Genomic DNA, 9,728 nt, shown 5'->3' with positions numbered 1-9,728 from the left:
TTCCTTGCCACAGTTCTTCACACTAATGGTTCAAAAGTGCTATTCTAATCTGTAGTTATTTCTGTTCAAACAATAATTTCCAGTTACATGTAATGTGCCTCAGGGCCAATGTTCTCCACCCAGCAAGGTTTTCCTCAGATATGATGCTCCACCCTCCTGAGCTGGCCCCTCCCACAGCCAGCAAAGTCACTCCCAAGCCTTGATATGATCAGCGCTCACGTGGATGCTGGTTTTCCTGTTTTTTTTTTTAAACCACAACTGAGAAAAATGGTGCTCTAGTCCACCTGGTGGCCAAGTCTCCCAAATGTGTGCTGAAGGACTCCAGTACTTTCGCTGGCTCAGCCCCAAGACTGGCGATGTCATCTGCATGGTTGAATGTCTTTTGAATCTTTCTTTTTGGGAGCGTGGGCAAAATCAAACTTAATATGCTGTCGAGATTGTCTGATGAAAAGGTTTAAGAGGCACACAGACTAAGTGAGTCAAGGGGCATCCCAGTGCCACTGCAGAGCAAGATGTAGAAGGATTTTCCAAAACGAGACTCATGAATCACAGTGTGAGGATGTTATTGCATTGATGTTTTCATAATATCCATATGAATATATGCATATTATCATGCCTGTGCATGTGTGTATACATATATGAAGTGTGTACAGAAATAATTTGTCAGGCTGACAAAGGCAGACAGCCTGCATGCCTGTATTTGCCTCAGTCAGTGGCAGCATACTGAAGTTGTTAAAGAGCTTAGGTTAGAGTTTAAAAAAAAGCAACACTGAATGCCAGAGAACAGAGATCAAGCAAAAAGCTCCAGGTTTCTTCTTCGCTGTAAAGAAGATCTTCGCTGAGATCTTGCAGCAGCTCAGTAGTGTGAATGGTCACAGCAATGTGACTTTTTAAGTTGAAATATGCTTTTCTGTACCAATGGCTCTATTTTACTAGACCTGCATCTCCCCCCTCCCCACCATCTATATGTACAAATGTTCCAGTTATCAATAAACAGACGAATGTTCTCTCACAGAACTCAAAAATTCAGGATGAAACACAATACATGAATTCAGGCTCCCTGGGATGAGTTGAAAAAATAAAAAAAATCCTGACTGTGGGGTTCAGACCTTTATATATACGTGGTGGAAATGAAATGAAGTCATCATCATTCCATGCCTCTCGGTTATGGCACCATGTCAAACACAGCCGTCTCTGCACTGGTGTTAACTGCTGCCTACACATGGGAGGGTGAGCCCGTAGTCCAGCTGATGCCAGTCCTCGAGACACGGTGCGGGATGACATACTTTACCCATCTTAGGCCTTAATGTGAGAACGGGTACATTTCTGTTCATTTAACTGATATACACTTCACGGGCAAAAAAAAAAGTTGTCATTTGAATTTTTCGTTGGACCACCTTTAGCTTTGATCATGGCGAACATTTGTCTTGGCATTGTTTCCACAAGTTAATGCAGCATCTCACCCTACTTTTCATCCAGATTTCCATTAATTTCTCCCTGAGATCCTGTATTGACAAGTGAGTTGAACCTCCATAAAGCCTCCTTCAGCTCATCCCAAAGACCTTCAATGAGGTTAAGGTCACAACTCTGTGGTGACCAAGTCATCCGTAAAAATGATTTCTCGTGCTCCCTGAACCACTCTTTCACAATTTGAACCCAATGAATCCTGGCATCCTTATCCTGAAATACGCCCATGCCAACAGGGAAGAGAAAACCCCATTGCTGATGGATGGAGGTGTTACCTGGCCAGTCAGTAGATTCAGGTACTCAACTGACTTTACTTTATTGCTGCATAACGTTGCTGATCCAGTCATTGGCTCTTAAGTATTTGCTGATATAAATTCATATGGGGACTTTTTTTTTGGCAGGGCAGTGTATTTAATATATATTTGAAATATTTAATTATATTTTCCAATCTAAATGTAAGTAAACTCACGTTCACTTTTAAAAATGTTCATTGCCCTTAGGGAAACAATGTTTCTCTCGGCATGTTGCCATCTTGCAATACACTGTATAGGAACTTAGGTTCAATTCAACTGCAGTACTCGTATTTGCCACAAGATGGTAGGATGGTAAAAAATATGACGTAAAAATTATTTTCATAGACCCAAGTACTGGAACTCTGCTTCCACATTACAAACGATTATATGTCTGTTTTTGAGGAGATGTTGATTGTTACATTATAGACATCAATAAATATTCTTAAAGCATTATTCCTTTGCACTTTTGCGAGTACCATTTAAGGTTTATGAGGTCACAAATACTGGCAAGATGGGCTGTTTGTTTAATACAATGAGGAATACATCAGTTGCTGGCATATTAATGAAATGTAACGGCTTGCCAAAATTTTAAACATTTATTCAGTTACAGGTGCCCCCTATTTGAATTATGTATGATATAAGGTACTACTGTAGTCCTATGTATCACGCCATTTCTAACAAAGAAAATACTCATATTGGCATTTCTAGAGAGAATATATATAATCTGACAAGTTCTGAGATTTGTTCAATAGCAGCAGTACGTCTAAAGAGCCTGTAGATAATGATGTATTATAAAATGTGTTACGAAGTCACATAATATTGTGAATAAGTGATTAAGAATAGCTGCTCTGCACTGCAGTTGTTACTGCACATTTCCTGCTGGGTTTTGCACCGTGACCAGAACCAATGTGCCCCGAATTTTAAACATTTCGTGATGGCCTTTAGTTAAATGGCAGTTTAGGCTGAATTAGGCGGCCTGAATGGTCAGTTAAACGGCATTAGGGGAGAGCGCTTCGTCTGTTTTAGGCTTATGTGCTTTTAGGGGTGAGTATGGAAATTCCGCCAATGCGTGGGAGACACGGATCAATCTACTATAGTGTTCGTTTCCGCGGGAAAACTGCTATAAAGAAACGACGAAGGGAATACATTAATTACCTGATAGGACAAACCTAAAACATGTTACCGACTTAATACTTCAAAAATTACAAAGGCAATTCCTTCATCCGCCAGTCGACTAATTGTATGATTTTGTCATTTGGACAAACTGCATTTTCAAACATATCAAGTCATACATCTTATAAAATAAAACCTCGTCATGCTGTTCATTAGGACGTCAGATAAGTTTGTAGCTTAACGTGCTTCAAACGCAGCTGTCTGGGTAAGATATTATTCTAGACAAGATTTATTCTTGAAATGAACTATAATTACAGGTTTGATTTGCATTGGGGGCACATTATGCACATCCATGTTTATTGTTTATACTTAGAAAATAAAATATCAAGTATACATCGTGTGCATTTGCACCGACCTTGTTTCGTGGCGACCTGGCGCCTCTGCATTTTCTAAAGCTGCTTCAGAGCTCAAGATTAACACGAACATTCATATATTGATAGACCTGTGTCGACCAAAGTGTAATATTGAGAGGTATTTCGTCCCTAAAACAGTTATTTAAAGGTATGAGTATTAGGAGACATTAAAGATCGTCTCCCTCGCGGGTAACTGGAGTCCAGCTGCTGTTAGAATCGATCCTGCGTAGTAATTCATTATCGAAGTAAACTTTTTATTTGGGTATAAGTTAAGGTAAACCTTGATGTTTTGTTGTTTATTTCTCTAGTACACGATCTAGTACACGAAAAGGCGAGCTTGTGCCGAATATAGGCCTAGTATGAATCTACAGTAGAAAAGACCTTTCCTCAATCCTTGAGACAAAGAAACATACGTGTTTTTATTGTCCTAACTCGTAAATAATGAGGAAAAATGTATTTTAAAACACGTTAAAGTCTAGCATTAGGCTAATTTGATTGAAGTTAGAAGGGGACAATGCATAGTACAAAATAATGTAGCTTAGTGATTAGCTGTGTCAGGAACTTTGCTTTCAGTTGTCGCTGAACTAAACGTGATGTTAATTTTCTCATTCATCTGCTGTCTTATGAAAGATACATCAATCTGTTATCCAGCTGCTTATGACACTGGGGGTTGTTCTATGAAACTAGATTTCTGTTTGGCTGGGTTAACTCGAGCTAGAAGCCATGATTGTCCAATATGAGCTTAGGTAAGGAGCATTGCTATCGGAGTCACCATTGTCTAATAAAAGTTTAGGTAAGGAGCATTCCTATTGGACAGTCATCGTCTTCCAATAAGAATTTAGGTAAGGAGCATTCCTATTGGACAATCTTCATCGTCGTCCAATGAGAGTTCAGGTAAGGAACATATCTACTGGACAGTCATGATTACTAGGTTAAGTTAACACAGCTAACTGAGAAATGCAGGCTGGGTTACACCCTAGATGGGATGCCAGCTGATCACCAACCGTGCGTGACATGGGGCAAAGGTGCAAACTTCACACCCACAATGTGATGCAAAACCAATGTGAGACATCAGTGTAGTCCATTACATTTTTTTTTAAATTACAAATGCAATATAATGTTTGTTCCTTATTATCTCCCTATATTAATAAGTACATATTCTTGCATTAACTTACCGGCCACACGGGTGCAGTATTAGCCATCGCTTGTGTTCACGGATGAAAAATGAGCAATAGTTGTCAAAAACCTCTGGGTGTCGCTGCCAGAGTTTCAGAAAAATACTGAGGCTGCATCGACGAATAATGTAATGCATTTGCACAATTTATGTTGCTGACAATTATTAATGCCTTGTTTCCTTTTCGGGTAGTTGTACATCTTTGGCCCAAATGTGTTTGGAATGCTGCTTATTGCCGTTGTCCATTTTTTCACATTACATAACATAAAGCATTGTTTTTCTGGCAGAGTCTACTGGCACCAGAATCGAAAACGGGAGTATGGAGTCAGAATGAAGACATAAAGGGAAAGGAAATATGTAAAAGGGTGCTGTAGGAGGGGAACGAGATGCAGATGAGGTGATGGAGTGAGAGACGGAGGGGAAGCTGCTAGGAGAAAGGGATGGAGGAGGAAAGACATGAGAGGGAGACGCAAGCGAGGAGGTTGACAGAGAGGAGATGGGAATAGAAACTGGGTGTGTACAGACATTCAAGTATGTCTGTGGAATATCTGTCCTTGATGGGCTGGCTGTGTTGTGAACCAGCCATAAGGCAAAGGCTGCATAGATTAAAGCAGGTCTGGTTTTCTCTATGTACAGATGATAACAAGAATTCCAGTTTAACCTTAAGTTGCCATGGTAACACTAACCAGAATTACTATTTAAGTGTAAATAAAAAGCAGTTTTTTTAAACTGGATACAAGCATACTAAACATCTAGACTCTTTTGTATGGGTGCTAGAATTGTCATATCGGTTAGGGTGACAGAAAGGCTGTATTTAGACACTAGCTTGAATTACAAACCAAACTGTCCAAGCACCGCTTCTGACCTGATGTGGAGAACATGGCAGACTGGACTCCCATGAGGTCAGTGGGAAAAGCGAGAATTTCCAAGAAAGTTGCTCTTGCTGAAGGCATCACACGCAATCTGTGATTTCTAGCAGCAGACGGTGTTGTGTTCTATAAATTTATTCCTCGGGGACACACAAATACACTCTGTAAAGACACATCCTCACACTCTTTCACTCTTTTGACCCCCCCCCCCCTGAAAGGACACACCTCCTTTCCTCCCTCACTGCATCTCTTTTTTTCCCTGAGGTGGGTGGGAGCATCCAGAGCACGCTCTCGGCTCAGGGCAGCGATGGCGTACCAGCCCTGCGTCCGGCGCTATCCTGATGCTGCTCCGCGCCGCATGCAATGAGGCTCTGCAGAGACAGATCTCACCGCCGAAAGGACGCTTGTACATCTCTGCATTTTTAAGCTAAGTCTGTGCTTTTTCTGAAGAGGCATCGGAAAGCTGTTGGCGGTGAGGGGCAGGGGGGTTAATGCCTGAGAACCCCCCTCCTTAAAAAGATATAACGGAAATCTCCGGAGTATTCATACTTCTGTTCCGCTGCTTCTTCTTCATCATCCTCATCGTGCTGCTTGGGGGCACTCTGTCACTTCACCTCTTTACACTCTCCCTCCTCTGCCTCCTTATCTATTTCTCCATCTACCTGCTCTACAATTTTTTCCTTTTGCGAGCACCGTGAGGATTAGGGGGGCTGACGGGGGAGAACACTTGATTTCGCATCTCTTTCCCTCATCATCCCCATCCTGGGCTCGCCAGTCTCTCTACTCCTCTCACTTTTAACCCCACCCCCCCCTCCCCCACTTTCCCACACCCCTTTCTAAATGCAGCCCATTTAAACTGAGATTTGCCTTTTTTTCTTTTTATTTTTTAAACGCCCACCTCTCCATTGGTGTCACCCGCATCCTGGCTTTCACTCTCTGCTCCTTGCCTCACTCTTCCTGGGATCCTTTATTAGCCTTTTAGGTAGGTTTGTTCACACTCTGTTCTCCATCTGTCACTCCCGTGTGCACTTCTGTGTGTGCAGCACATTTGCGTCAGACGCTTGCCGGCGAGCTCTGAAGTATGGCTGAGAGAAGTTCTGGTTTGCCCAGCTCAGTCGGTCCATGTGTCGCCGTTTTCCATGATAAATTCCGCCCCCTCCCTCCTATCACTCTATCCAGCTCCTCTCTGACATGCAACAAAGAACTACCTTCTCATGCTGTGACTTTAAGAGTAGACACTTGTTCCTTTCTGTCTTGCCGGTGTTTTCATTAAAGTCTGCCCGCCGTGTGCCTCATTTCCTCCCCCCTCTCCATCTCTTTCTCTCTTTCTTTCAACCGCTCCCGCTCAGTCAGACCCTCCATCAAAGTCCCGGAGGCCTTCACTGCCGCGATCTCAGCATGACCAAAGTGCCATTTCAAAGGCTTTTCATATGACACATGCCAGCCGGTCCTTCCAGGATGGCGTCCATGTTGCCGTTTCGTGCTCACTAACCTGTAATCTGCTTCTCGAGCTGCACTTTTTAATGACAGCCTCTTAGCATCTGCCGCAGCACTATTTTCCAGGCTGTCTCTATGTCTGTTCTCCTACTCTACTGGTCCGTCACCTGTGCCCCCCTCTCTTCGTCTCTCTCTCTCTCCCTCTCTCCCTCCCTTTCTCTCTCTCCCTCCCCTTCTCTCCCTCGCTCTCTCTCTCTCTCTCTCTTTCTTGCGCTCTCTCACTCTTCCTCTGACACACACGCACAAGCACTGAAATAGAATGGACTAAAACCCTCGCTGATTTTTTTTTTACCTTTTTAAAGGATTTTTTTTCTTTTCTCCCCTCATACTTTCTCTCTGTCACCCCTTTTTCATCCCTTCATCTCTATACAGCCATTTCTTTCCTTCATTGACTTTATCCGGTTCATCCGTTGATTTGTTTTGTTTTATTTATTTTATTTTTTTTTTTTACATTCGATAATCATAAATAGGCATTGTGGTCTCCGCCTCCATGAAACTCCATTCATTTCACAGTTTCATTTGGGTTCATTTAAAGGGGGGGATGCTTTTGTGTTTGAGTAAGTGTTTTTAAAAAATCATTTTTAGCAATACGAGGATAGGAGGGTGGGGGTTTTGCAGAAAATTTTAACTGGATTACCAGCCGACCAAAAACTTATACCAGAATTAGTGTGTGTGTGAGGCAGAATTTTGGACATAGCTGGATAAGTGCAGAAATTTATTCTGCCACCTCATAGTTTCTATGCTGATGTTTTGCCTCTTCTGCTAAGAATAAATGTTCCACCTCAGCTGTGTTTGAAGTTCGCCGGAGAGGTTTTATAGAGCTTGGTTTAATAACTGTGATTAAATGAATTTTGGATTGTCTTTTTTTTATTTGTATGTTTAATTTTTTGAGGAGTATATGTATGACTGGGAACGAATTCCTGTTTGAAACAGTCATATTCTTTTCAATTCTGGACTGTATTTTTCTCTACTGGACTAAAAACTGATTTTAATACTTTTTTCTACTATTAATTTTGAATGGAATTTTCCCATCCAGGAATAAGGACCACATTTTCAGTTTTTAGCATTAGTATTGATACAAATATGATGTAATACTTTTCTCTCTTGAGACATCTGAAATGCAAGCAGTGCATGGAAGGGGTTAATTAGGTGAGTACCGATTCCCTCCTTCCTATACATCTGCTGTATGCAGTGTGTGTGTGTGTGTGTGTGTGTGTGTGTGTGTGTGTGTGTGTGCGCGTGCTCAAGCGATATATGTGTGTGTTCATGGTGTAATGATCTTTTTATATATTGCACTCCATAGCATCACTGAGTGTGTTTCACATGCAGGTGTGTGTGTCTGTTTCTAATGGTACCCTTAGTGTTAGTGTGCCAGTACAGTAATGCTGCGTTTTTTTGTGTGTGGGTCAGTATATTACTTTTGGTATATGTCAGGGTATGGCTGTGTGTGTGTGTGTGTGTGTGTGTGTGTGTGTCTTTGTGCCAGGGTGGGATTGAATGTAGGTGGGCTGTTGAATCACAGTCTCCTTTTTCTAAACACTTCCCCTTTTCTTCCCTGCTGACCCTTTCTTTTCATATCTCCCCGTTACTAAAAATGCGCCTGTCAGATAGCTGGGCTCCCGATGCCTGTCTCTCCCTGTCTTTCATGCGCTTATGTAACCTGCATCTTCATATGTCATACCGAAGCGTCCTTCCCTTACGCTCTTCTCCCACACCTATTCCGGCTCTCCGTGCAGCTGTTGGATACATTGTTAATTCAGAGCTGTGTGTGTGTGTGTGTGTGTGTGTGTGTGTGTGTGTGTGTGTGTGTGTAAATGTCTGCTTTCAGGCTTCTGCCTTCCCTTCCGGCGTTCTGCCTGTCACACTCTAGCCTGCGGAGCTCGATGCAAATCTCGCCGTCGCCCCGCGATCTGCGTTCCCGGGAAGTGCTCGCGTGCGGCCGATTCCCCCCCCGCCCCCTCGCACTTCTGCTGTGGCTCAGTCGTCCAGCCTCAGCATGCTCGCCAATTAACCTAGCAGTCATTTTGGCAAGGCGACGGATTGGGGGGTGGGTGGGTAATCGCTCCTCTGCTGTCGTTGCGGTCAAGGTTACACTCGTGGTTTACTCAGGAGCTGCTTGGAATCTCTGCGATCCCCATCGTCATCCGGCCCGGTCCGTCATGTGTTCCCCAGGTCTGTGTGGCTTCAGATGACCTGTCGCCGTGTCCCATTTTCCAGCCGGCTGTGTGATGCGGTCATGTGACTAAATGCTTCAATTTGGGGGGGGGGGGGGTTAGGTGATGGAGCATCTCTTAGATGCACCTCTTACCAAATCTGCCCACGTACGTTACCCCTGGCAGGGGGAAGGCGAGGGGCTCTGGAATTGGCTCAGGGGACGGTTGCCACTCTGTCTCGTTAGCGACTCACTAAGCCTGCCAGCTCTGGAGCAGACTGAGGAGTGGACACCTTCGGAGCGTGGAGCCATCGAAAGCCCCAGTGGTTAATGGGATGGATCGGGATGCGGCGCTCAGGCGGCAAGAGTCCGCCGGTGTCCGCTGGGACGGAGTTAAAACGAGCCAAACGCCTTAAAGCAGAGACCTTAGTGGCCAAGTTAGAGTCCACTGATGATGGACGAGCCTTCAGGTGTGAATGTTGCACGTGGAGCCAGAATTAAAGCGAATCCATCACTCAGAATCAGCGTTTAATTAGACTGTCCAACATGACGTGATTAATTAATTTCAGAGGTTAATTCTTACAGTGCTGTCGCGTTCCGCTGCCCCCTGAAGGGGTTGAATTGTCATAAGTGGTTTGCTATTCTGTTAGTGAATCGCGCGGACAGGCCGCGTGGAAATGGCAGCGATGCCGAGCGCTGCTCGGGGAGGCGCTTAGACCACATGACTGCTCTTTGGAATCCTGGGTAGAA

General features: G+C 43.7%; 1 protein-coding gene across 9 annotated transcripts in view; it reads left to right on the top strand.

Moving 5' to 3' along the window:
* The first annotated feature begins 2,925 nt into the window (after positions 1-2,925).
* The window catches only part of LOC125718277 (glutamate receptor ionotropic, NMDA 2B-like), a 50,663-nt gene continuing 43,860 nt past the window's right edge, over positions 2,926-9,728 (top strand). For 5 of the 9 annotated variants that reach the window (XM_048991995.1, XM_048991987.1, XM_048991996.1 and 2 more), the window contains exon 1: positions 6,323-7,975. The gene's annotated coding sequence lies outside the window, so the exon portion shown is untranslated. Of the gene's footprint in view, positions 3,139-3,209; positions 4,181-4,747; positions 4,974-6,322; positions 7,976-8,913; positions 8,999-9,728 lie in introns of those variants that run through there. The other 4 variants (XM_048991990.1, XM_048991991.1, XM_048991989.1 and 1 more) reach the window with 4 other exon arrangements.

The sequence above is a fragment of the Brienomyrus brachyistius genome, chromosome 22 (assembly GCF_023856365.1).
Source record: "Brienomyrus brachyistius isolate T26 chromosome 22, BBRACH_0.4, whole genome shotgun sequence".
Lineage (NCBI taxonomy): Eukaryota > Metazoa > Chordata > Actinopteri > Osteoglossiformes > Mormyridae > Brienomyrus > Brienomyrus brachyistius.
Note: the sequence above shows the minus strand (reverse complement) of the source record. Positions and strands in the feature narration are given on the sequence as shown.